The 9438-nt window shown below is 36.3% G+C and overlaps 1 long non-coding RNA gene across 2 annotated transcripts; it reads right to left on the bottom strand.

Moving 5' to 3' along the window:
* Positions 1 to 828: 828 nt before the first annotated feature.
* On the bottom strand, positions 829 to 6427 carry LOC137850273 (uncharacterized). 2 transcript variants are annotated; one of them, XR_011092423.1, is made up of 4 exons: positions 5751 to 6427; positions 5406 to 5467; positions 5149 to 5245; positions 829 to 3117 (listed from the first exon to the last, which is right to left on the bottom strand). It is a non-coding gene; the product is annotated as an uncharacterized lncRNA (long non-coding RNA). The 2 variants fall into 2 exon arrangements; XR_011092422.1 differs by having other exon boundaries at positions 5406 to 6427.
* Positions 6428 to 9438: the final 3011 nt, after the last annotated feature.

Genomic DNA, 9438 nt, shown 5'->3' with positions numbered 1-9438 from the left:
CACGTAAGGAGGGTGATTCTGTACATTCTGGAAGATCTTTTGACAAAGACTCCTACAGGAGTAGCGAGAAAATTAAGAAGAGGGTGCATAGTTTTTCTGATCTATTTCTGTTCTGGCTATAATTGTGAAAAACAGTATAACTTGTTGAGACAATTGCTTTTCCTGAGCTTCAGTTATTCTGTATCCTTGTAGAGGTATATTCCAAATCCCAATAATTACATGCCTGGACTTTCTGGAAATGAGTGTCTTCAAGCTACGTGTCTGGAAGAGAAGTGTTAGACATAGGACTTTAGCAGTCAGGTAAGAAATTCCTAGTCCTCAAGACTGATATTATGCAGAGGCCTTGAAGACACTGTTGTTAAAAGCACAAATACAGAGTCAGTGTTTGGACTTCACTGAGACAAAAAAAAATAAAAAAATTCACATGTGTTTTGTGGGAGAGAATGATCAACAAAAGCTGCTCATTGCAGCATTGGGCAAAATGATGCAGGCAGATATCTTTAAAGAAAAGCACAATGACAGAAACATTACTTTAGAGGAAAAAGCAGCAGCTCAGCCCATGACAAAATAACAAAGCCCTTAAACTTGGGCAGACACCAAAGACTCTTGATTCATTTTTGGGTTGTCTTCATCATCTTTACTGTACAAACAGCCTGTCTTGTTTCTACATTTCAGCCACAGCTATTTTAAAAAATGTCTCTCATAAATCTCTTCCTGCTATCTATTTTTGCTCCCCTCCTTCCCTGCCTGCAGTGCTATAGAGAACACTTTCTTCAACTCATTATGTAAAATAAAGAAACAAAAACAGTGTGATTTTTGTTTGTTTTTAATTGATCACTAGTGAACGTATATTTTCAGCATGAGGTAACATCTTTTATAAGATAACACTTTTCCCCTCTATCTATGTCTCATATAACAGTGTCAATTTTGGTGATAATATAAAATGATGGAAAGCAGCCAAGCAGAAAGATCATAAATAAATGTAAATCATTAAAAAAAGTGTTTACACCAAAGCACTGGTTTCATGACCTTTGTAAATGGTTACATTTCTCCCTCATGTCAGTGTGATTGATATCTGTTGGATGAATCGTAATGTCAGGGAACTGTGAGTGTTGGGGGCACCCTGGAGCCAGGGTACCAGGATAGATTGTCCAGGGACAGTCAGGGCTGGTAGTGCCCTCAGGTCCCTGACAAGTAAGCCGGATCAAGATACAGATCCAGCTAAAACTTAATTTGACCACAGGGAAAAAAGAAAAAAAAATCAAAATAAGCAGTTCTTTTTAAGTGTTTATGTTTCTATGCCCTTAGTATTTTTTTAATATACAATTTTAAAATTTGTCTTTGGAATATGCTGTTGGTGCAGTATATGCATATATATTCTATAGACAAATACACAGTTAAAACATATTTTGAGGCACTTAGAACCTGCAAGAAACATGTGTTTTTGTGTTTTGGAACGGATAAATAAATAAAGTTAAGTTATGATATATAGATGATAAACTTTGAAAGACCAGGAGATTCAGAGAAGTGCCTAACAGTCTGACTGACTGTGCTTAAAACAGAAATAAACATTAAAAAAAAAAAAAATCATTTAATTATTTCTGTCAAGTAACTACTCTTGGATGTCTCACTGGAACAGGCTTTCTCCTGTATTTCAGTATTTGCTGGTTTAATTCAATCAGAACAATTCAGTGACAGATTCATTTCCATTTGACAACTGCTTGTGGCTCTTTCAAAAAGCAGAAAGTACTGCAAAGGCAGGTAAATGACAAATAAAATAAAAACTCAAAACATACACAAGTTTCTCTAACCTCTGAAAAGGTTTGGGGTTACAGTTATGTTAATTGCATGGATTTTCCTAGCCCAGGGGATAATTCCTTTAAAAGCTTTTAATGTGAAATAAAGATTCAGCAGACCATTTTCATTTAGGATGAGGAATTTTCAAGGCAAATATCAGAGCTATTTGTACAAGCTAAGCAAATATTAGAATGTATAAGAAGTAAACCCAAGGGAATCAAAGCTAATGTCACGAACCATTACAAATCTGAAAGGAGTAATGAGGGAAAATCTACAAAATCTAGTTAAAGCTAAAAGTCCTCTGAATGTAATTCTGTTGGACCCTAATTAATTTAGGATCTTTCAAAATACTATCATCAAGATACTGTAAAGAACCAAAAGTTTAAAATATCAGAATGATTAAAAAAATGCAAAGTGCTTGTTCAAAATCTAACTTACTGATAGTGTGAGTTGGAAGTGCCTGTGCCCCAGATTTCACCAGAATATCATTTTTTTACTAAACCACTAAGAGCTGGGTCTATGTTGATCTTCAAAGAGGAGATGACAGCTGCAGTTATGCAAGTCCGAAAGACACTATGAGTATTTAAATGTTGGATGTAATTGTTGTTATTGTCTTTCTAGAGTGATTATACCTTATATTCCCCTCAACATTCACTAGCTGGATTTTGGATCAGCCACAGAAGGGACTATAACCACAGAACCCCTTTGTGACTTGACCAGGCCTATTTTCAGACTCTGGGAGGTGGTCATTAGCGTCCCCTTTGAAATAATGATTTGAGGAGCTTGAACCTGGTGAGTCGCACATAAGATGGCACTAGGTATATATTCAGGATTTTCTAAATGCTGAGTAGGTGGCCATATTTGCATCCACACGTGAGTCATATAGACAAAGCAGTACACAACACACACAATGCAGGCTGTGCCAATAGAGCTCAAGATCACAGCAGACATCTCAATGCTTGGTGTCAGATCTGAAAGATTTTGCAGCTGAACTGAAAGACTCCAGCATCCCCAGGTGACAGAGTTCAGGATTTAGGCTTCAGCTGATGAAACTGGGAGCACAAGACTCATTTTCTGTTATTTTTAGGGCTCTAGACTGACTTGAGCTGCTTTTTGGATTAGGGCAGAGTAGTATCCACATGCACCTCTGTCCTCTCCAGGATTTCACTCCATCTGTAGGACAACTTAAATTCTGGACTTGGAGGTATCCCTTCCATCTGCGTTTTGATTACTGAATTTACATACTTCCTTTACCTTTCCTCTTCAACAGAAGAAAAGACATCTTGTTTATTTTAAGGGTGGGCTTAGACACGGCCAGCTCTGAGAAGACAAAGGGAGTTATAGCTGTATTAAATGCTGACTAGTGGCAAACAACCACATACATTTTGCCAAATTTCAGGTCCTGGAAAACAGAGCTGATTGTCACTGCAGTTGAGAATCAAAACACATGTTGTGGCAGCAGTTACGGGAGAGGAGAGAGGAGCCCCTTTCAGAAGCAGAAGTCATTGTCTTCTTCTCCACCCTCCCCCCATCCCACCTTCAGCAGGTTCAGGATCTGTAAACAAATTGCTCACACCTTTATTTCTTCCATTCTCTTGTGCATCCTTGGTAGAGAGGCCCAACTTCTGTCAGATAGCAAAATTTAGCCCTGGATACTCTTTTGAGAAGCCTTGGACTACCTTGGAATTCACTATTTTTGCCATGTAAATGATTGGTCTAAGACATTATCTTGTCTCTCTTTGAGTTCAACAGAAATAAGCCATTACAGACCTTCTATCCTGAGCCCCACCCTGGGAATGCTCTGTGGGTTATCCCTTCCTAGGTTCATGGAATTGCAGACTAATTTAGGTTGAAAAGGACCAGAAGAAGCCATCTGGTATGACTCCCGGCTCAAGGTGGAATTGGCTTTCACATTAGGTCCAGTTTCTTTAGGCTTAATCGTGCAGAATTTTGAGCATCTCCAAGATGATGTCTATGTGGAAGGAAAGTGCTATTTTCTGTTCTGAATTTAGAAGGATCCCAGACAGTTACCTCAGACTGTATGATTTCAAATAGCTAAAATATGAAAAATTTCATTCCAGATGTCAAACTATTGTTCTGTAACCAGCTTTCTGGCTGAGGCATTGCCCCTGAACAGCAAAGAATAAAAATATGACCTAGAAAAGCAAGCAGTAAAGACACTAATTTGTAACATAACTACAGAAAAAAAGAAAATGAGTAGGTCCTGTGTATCCAAATGTAGCGCCAATAGGGAAGATTAGAAGGTCTTTTCATAAAAGGGTTTGGCTTTGGGCAATGCTCTAACACTGAGGCTGCTAGATGAAAGGAGATCACCTTATCCTACAACCTCTTTTGTAGGTGAACAGTGTTGCTGATTCAATTATTTGAAGGATTTTTTGGAGTCATTTACACTGGTTACAGGCTCAAAGCTTAGAATCTTTATCAGGAGTTAGCATTTTTCTTTAGTTCCGCCTCAGTTGTAAAAGGCAAGATTTCAGCCACAGTTAGCATTTCCCAACGCTTCACTCTGGGCAGGTTTCATCTCAGTATTTGAGATTTTTAGGACTGCCATTTTCAAGAGCCTGCCTCTTCCTATTCACTTTGTAGAGGGCCCTGGACACTTAATTCTGGGATCAGGATTCTGCTCAGGGTCATTGCAGCATCGACCTGCAGAGATGCTGAAATCTTATTATATCTTGCCCTTGACTATAAAAGATTATAATCTTCAATCCTTAACTATCTGTTTGAAACAACACCTAAGTTTTATCAGGAACTCAAACAGTTTTACATTGCTAACATTGTTTTATTATTTCAGAGATTTGTAAAAACCTTTAATGCTATGGCAATGGACAATGTATTTTATTCCCTGTTAATGGTTGGTTTACATCTTTACCAAAGCTCAAGCCAGCTAGTAAGCATTAGAGTAATTATTTTCTACTAATCTGCTCCTTTAACTTTGAAGTAATTAGCTGAGTTGGGCAACAAAATTGAACGTTTCCTCCAAGGGTCAGTAAATGGACTCTGTGTAAGTGCAAAAGTTGTTTACTTTGATATAAAGAGGGACAGTGTTCTTTGTACCCCTGGAAAGCTGCCTAACTTGAAAGCCTTATAATCTGATTTTCGTAAGTCCTATTTAACACATTATTATTTTCTATTTAACAGGCTATATCACTCTTTTCTGATGTTACCCCTTCTTTTTCATAACAGAATCACATAGCTCTACTTACGCATAATTTGTGAAATTGTCACCCAAATGGTATCTTATATCCAATCTTTTTACATTCATTTTCACTAAAAAATAATTAAAATCAAATGGCACACAGTTTACATTTTACAGTCATACTGACTCACATGTGTGGCAGATTTTAAGGTTCTTGCTCCAGAAGAAAAACAATTCATTTCCAACAGTTCATGCCTCAGTAAGATTTGGGGAAGTTTAATCTTTGACCTAAATGGTCATAATAGGGAAAGAAAAGAGAGAGAAACTGTTTAACATTTCATTTCAGCAAATTCCAGTGAACTATGTTGCAGTCCGTATGCAAAAGACAGGGAAGACAGAAAAATAAAATAAACACACATTAAATATAGAGATTGTAAATAAGTCTTACATGAAATTCAAAAGGAGCATTTTCTCCCAATTGAAGAATATTTATCTGAACGGAAATCCATCCTGAAAAACAGTTTCCAGTGAATAGCTCCCAGTGGTACTTTATCCAGCAGCATTTCTAATATCATAAGCAAATACATTTCCCCAACTTAAATTTGGGACTGTTATACAGCCTAATGAAAATTAATTCTAGCAAGTCCCCCTTTATACTTGGCATGAAAGTCCTTTGCTAAACAAATGCGGAGTTCTGTATAGGACTCACAAAATCTTCTAGTCCAGCATTTTGTCCAGCTTCCCATTTTCAAAGACTTCACATAATTTCACTCATAAATGTATCAAGCTTCACCTTGAAAAGACTAGACCCACAGAAGTAGGACTGCTACTCTGATTGAAGGTTATTTGGAAATCTTGTCTCATCTTTAGCTTTGTTCTTCTTTCCAGATCTGTTTATTAGCATTTGCTGTGCCAACATTGTTCTCGAAGCATGTTCTTTTCTCTCTCATGGGTGTTTACCTTGCTGCAGTGTTTTTGTCAAAGTAAGCAAGCACAGTTTTTCCAAGCATGTGGTTGTGAATCTGATTTTTTTTTTTTTTTTCCTCCTGGCTAATTAAGCAGCCACTCACGTGGCACTTTGTCTACACTAATACAATCTATCAGAGACTTGTTGGCAGTGGACTATTTTAGGCTGAGCACTCTGTTAGGCATCATCCACTGGAGAGAGATAGACTGACAGAGAGACAGAGGGATAGGATAGACTTCAGCTGACAAGTTTTGAAAGTGGACAGAAGTCTTCTGGTCTTTAACTCTCCTCATATGGCCTAAAGCACCTCTCCTACACCACCCCACCACCCCACCGTCCTTACACACCTTCCGTTTTTTTATCTTTATTTGAGAAATTTTCAGACTGCTCCCTGATTTATTTTTATGCCTGCTTGTGAAAAAAAAATTATGCCTGTGCCGAAAAAACAGAAAGGATTTTCTCCTATGATAAAAGAATGGAACAGACATGCAGTGATGTTTTGACACAATGTCTAGATTTAAACACAAAACCAGGAGTTTTAATGACATTACATTAGAGCTGATAGTGTTTGTTACTGTTCCCCGCCTTCATATATTTTTATGATAGTTTCCTCACACTACACAACTTGTTGCACAGACTGAAAATTCTGTGGGATTTATCCATGTATTCGAGAGGACTTCTCATGAACTGAAGATTGCAGTTTTCTAGGAACTTGTTCATTAGAAGACGGAGCTGTAGATAGGTTCCTGGGAAACAAACAAACAAAAAAAGGTTGGGGTGGAGGTTCTCCTCTAGGTTCTTATGACTTGTGAGGTATGCTGACCTCACATTTGTTATATGCTCACATGAGACCATATGTATGATTAGCACAGAGGACTTACCTTCTGTGCAGTCGCAAAGCCTTCTTATTCCTCTTCGTTGCAGAATAGCCAAACAGTTGTTTTTCTGTAAATACTAAATCTCTGTCATTGCCCTTTTTTGAAACATAATTATTCACTAAAAAGTAAATATAACCATTATTAACTTACAGTACTGTTTTAAACTGTACTTTTTAAACTTTTCAAGTTCGCTTTTAAAAAAATGTACATATATATTTAATTATATATTATATATATATATATATATATATTATCTTATTCCCTGCTCATGCTAAGACCAAATTAACACTAGTACTGGTTTGTTAACACTAGTACAGGGTGGGCTGGAAGACGACTGATTGTGTCATAGCAGATATTTCACCATTCACCTTCATCACATGCAATGATGGAGTAGAGGATTAAACTTCTCAACTGTGAAAATAAGAACTTAAAAGTCTGAAGGGTGAAGGATGTGGGAAAGCATATACTTTTTGATTCAAACAAGTGTAATTCTCCTGGCTGTATTCAGTGGCATTATGTCCTTTAACCAGTAGAGTAAAAGATCGTTGCTCTCTTTTACAGCCTGTATCCCATAATACCTCTTTATTTACGGGACCTCAGTATTCCCTATTCACTTCATTCACCTGATAAAGAACTCAATTGTTCACATACAGAAATAATTTATGAAGAGAAGTTTGTATGCTAATTGAGAAAAATAAGTGGAAAACACACCAAAGTACTATTTAAGGTAAACCCAAAACCCTGAGTGTTTTATCTTTGAGAAAGAGGTGAATAATCTTTCTTGATCTTCAAAAATATGCAGGTTGTATAACATCCATACTATACATCCTGTGCCCAGCTTCTTCAGTGAGTTGATTTCAGAACAAAAAGCAAGCATTTGTCTTACTCCCACCATTATTTTTTTAATATATTTTTTTTTGCTACCTACAGGTATTTAGTGCCTCCTCCATTTGCTGTCTAGTTAGTGACATTCATCTAGTCACTCCAGTTCTTTAATGTTAATCTCTTTTTAATCGAATCAGCCCATATGTCAATTATTTATCAACTCTTTAAATCTTCTTCTGAGCCCCCTCTAATTTTTAATTCTTTTCAATTAGGAGGATTTTTGTAGGCGGCTTGAAATAATTACACTTGTATTCACCAGTTATATTCCTAATTAGCAATGATTCCTTTTCTAAGGTTTATGGATGACATGTTGCTGAGTACAACAGCTTTCACATTTAATAAGAAAAAGGAGTCACTAAAGTTTAACAGATTTTAGGTTGTCTCTTTTTTCTTTCCTTCTCTCTTTTTTTCTTTTTTTTTTTTTCTTTTTCTTTTGTGATATGTTATCGGAGCAGACTTTATTTCCATTTTCCATTCAGCTCTAGTATCTGTAACATCTGGAGTTGCATACTGTCTTTTGTATACACGAGGATAAATTTATTTCTGTGACTTAAGCTACTTATGTGCATCTATCTGCAGCCTGGAAAATTTAGATATATACTACTAAGATTTATAATTAAAATTTGGAAAAAAAATGTGGAATGCAAATTTATATAATTTTTTTTTACAATGCTTTTTCAGGAAATTGTTTTACTTTGATGATTAAATGTGGTGTATAAAAGACAATGGCTGTTATTTGGAAGAAAAAAAAATGTTTAAAGAGAAAGGATTGTGAAACTCACCTGAAATATTTGCCTTTTATCGCACCTGAACTTTTCTAACTTCAACTTCCAGTGGCTGAAGTTTTTTTATTATTATTTATTTATTTTTATTTGTTTTTGTTTTGTTTTGTTGTTGTTTTTTAATTTGCTAGATTTTCATTTTCATCTGTACATTTATTTAGACCTTGAGATCATCCTTCTCCAAGTATAGTTACTCCAGAAATCCCTTCAGAGCATGTATTTCAATGCTATTACCATTTTGCGGCTAAAGTTAGAAAGCCCACTAGCTTTTTCACCACTTTTCTTGAATTTAGGAAGCAATGCAGAGCTAGGTACAGAGTACTAACTGCTTTTGAGTACTAACTCAAAAGCAAGATAGCTTCTTTATTCTCTCTTAGTAACAACTTGTAAATTAAAGGTTTATCTGAGCCCTTTTGCTCTTGCCTTACATTGGTAGCTCATATTGAAGTGATTATAGAATCATAGAATCATTTAATTTGGATCATCAAGTCCAACCATTATGAAGCAATGGAAGACATTTGCCTGAATAGAGTCTGTTGGGATGGTTACACAGCCCGCCTTTAGAAGACTGGTGTGTACAGAAACATCTGTTAATGTGGGAATGTGTGTGTGAATGTAATGTCCAACACTGCCTGGGGGATTGTTTGCCCAAAAGTAACTAACTACATAGAAGAGCAAGAGAACATCAGCTAGGTTCAAAATTAACCAGGGAATTACCAATGACTTCTAAAAGGAAGGAGCCAGCTTCTATTGAAAATATGCAGCAGTTGTTCAACAATGAGATGTCATTTTGCTGTTACTGCTCCTGGGTGCATGGCTTTACATGTGTGTGCATTTAAAGTCATGTTATCTTCTTTCATTAAAGCAACAGGAAGGTGCAGATTCTTTCCTTTTTAGAAAAGGTCTGGTCACTTATCCTTTTTATTATTTTCCCTAGAGCATATTAGTTTTCAAACATCTGAAGATAAA

This window comes from Anas acuta, chromosome 1 (assembly GCF_963932015.1).
Source record: "Anas acuta chromosome 1, bAnaAcu1.1, whole genome shotgun sequence".
In the NCBI taxonomy this organism is placed as follows: domain Eukaryota; kingdom Metazoa; phylum Chordata; class Aves; order Anseriformes; family Anatidae; genus Anas; species Anas acuta.
Note: the sequence above shows the minus strand (reverse complement) of the source record. Positions and strands in the feature narration are given on the sequence as shown.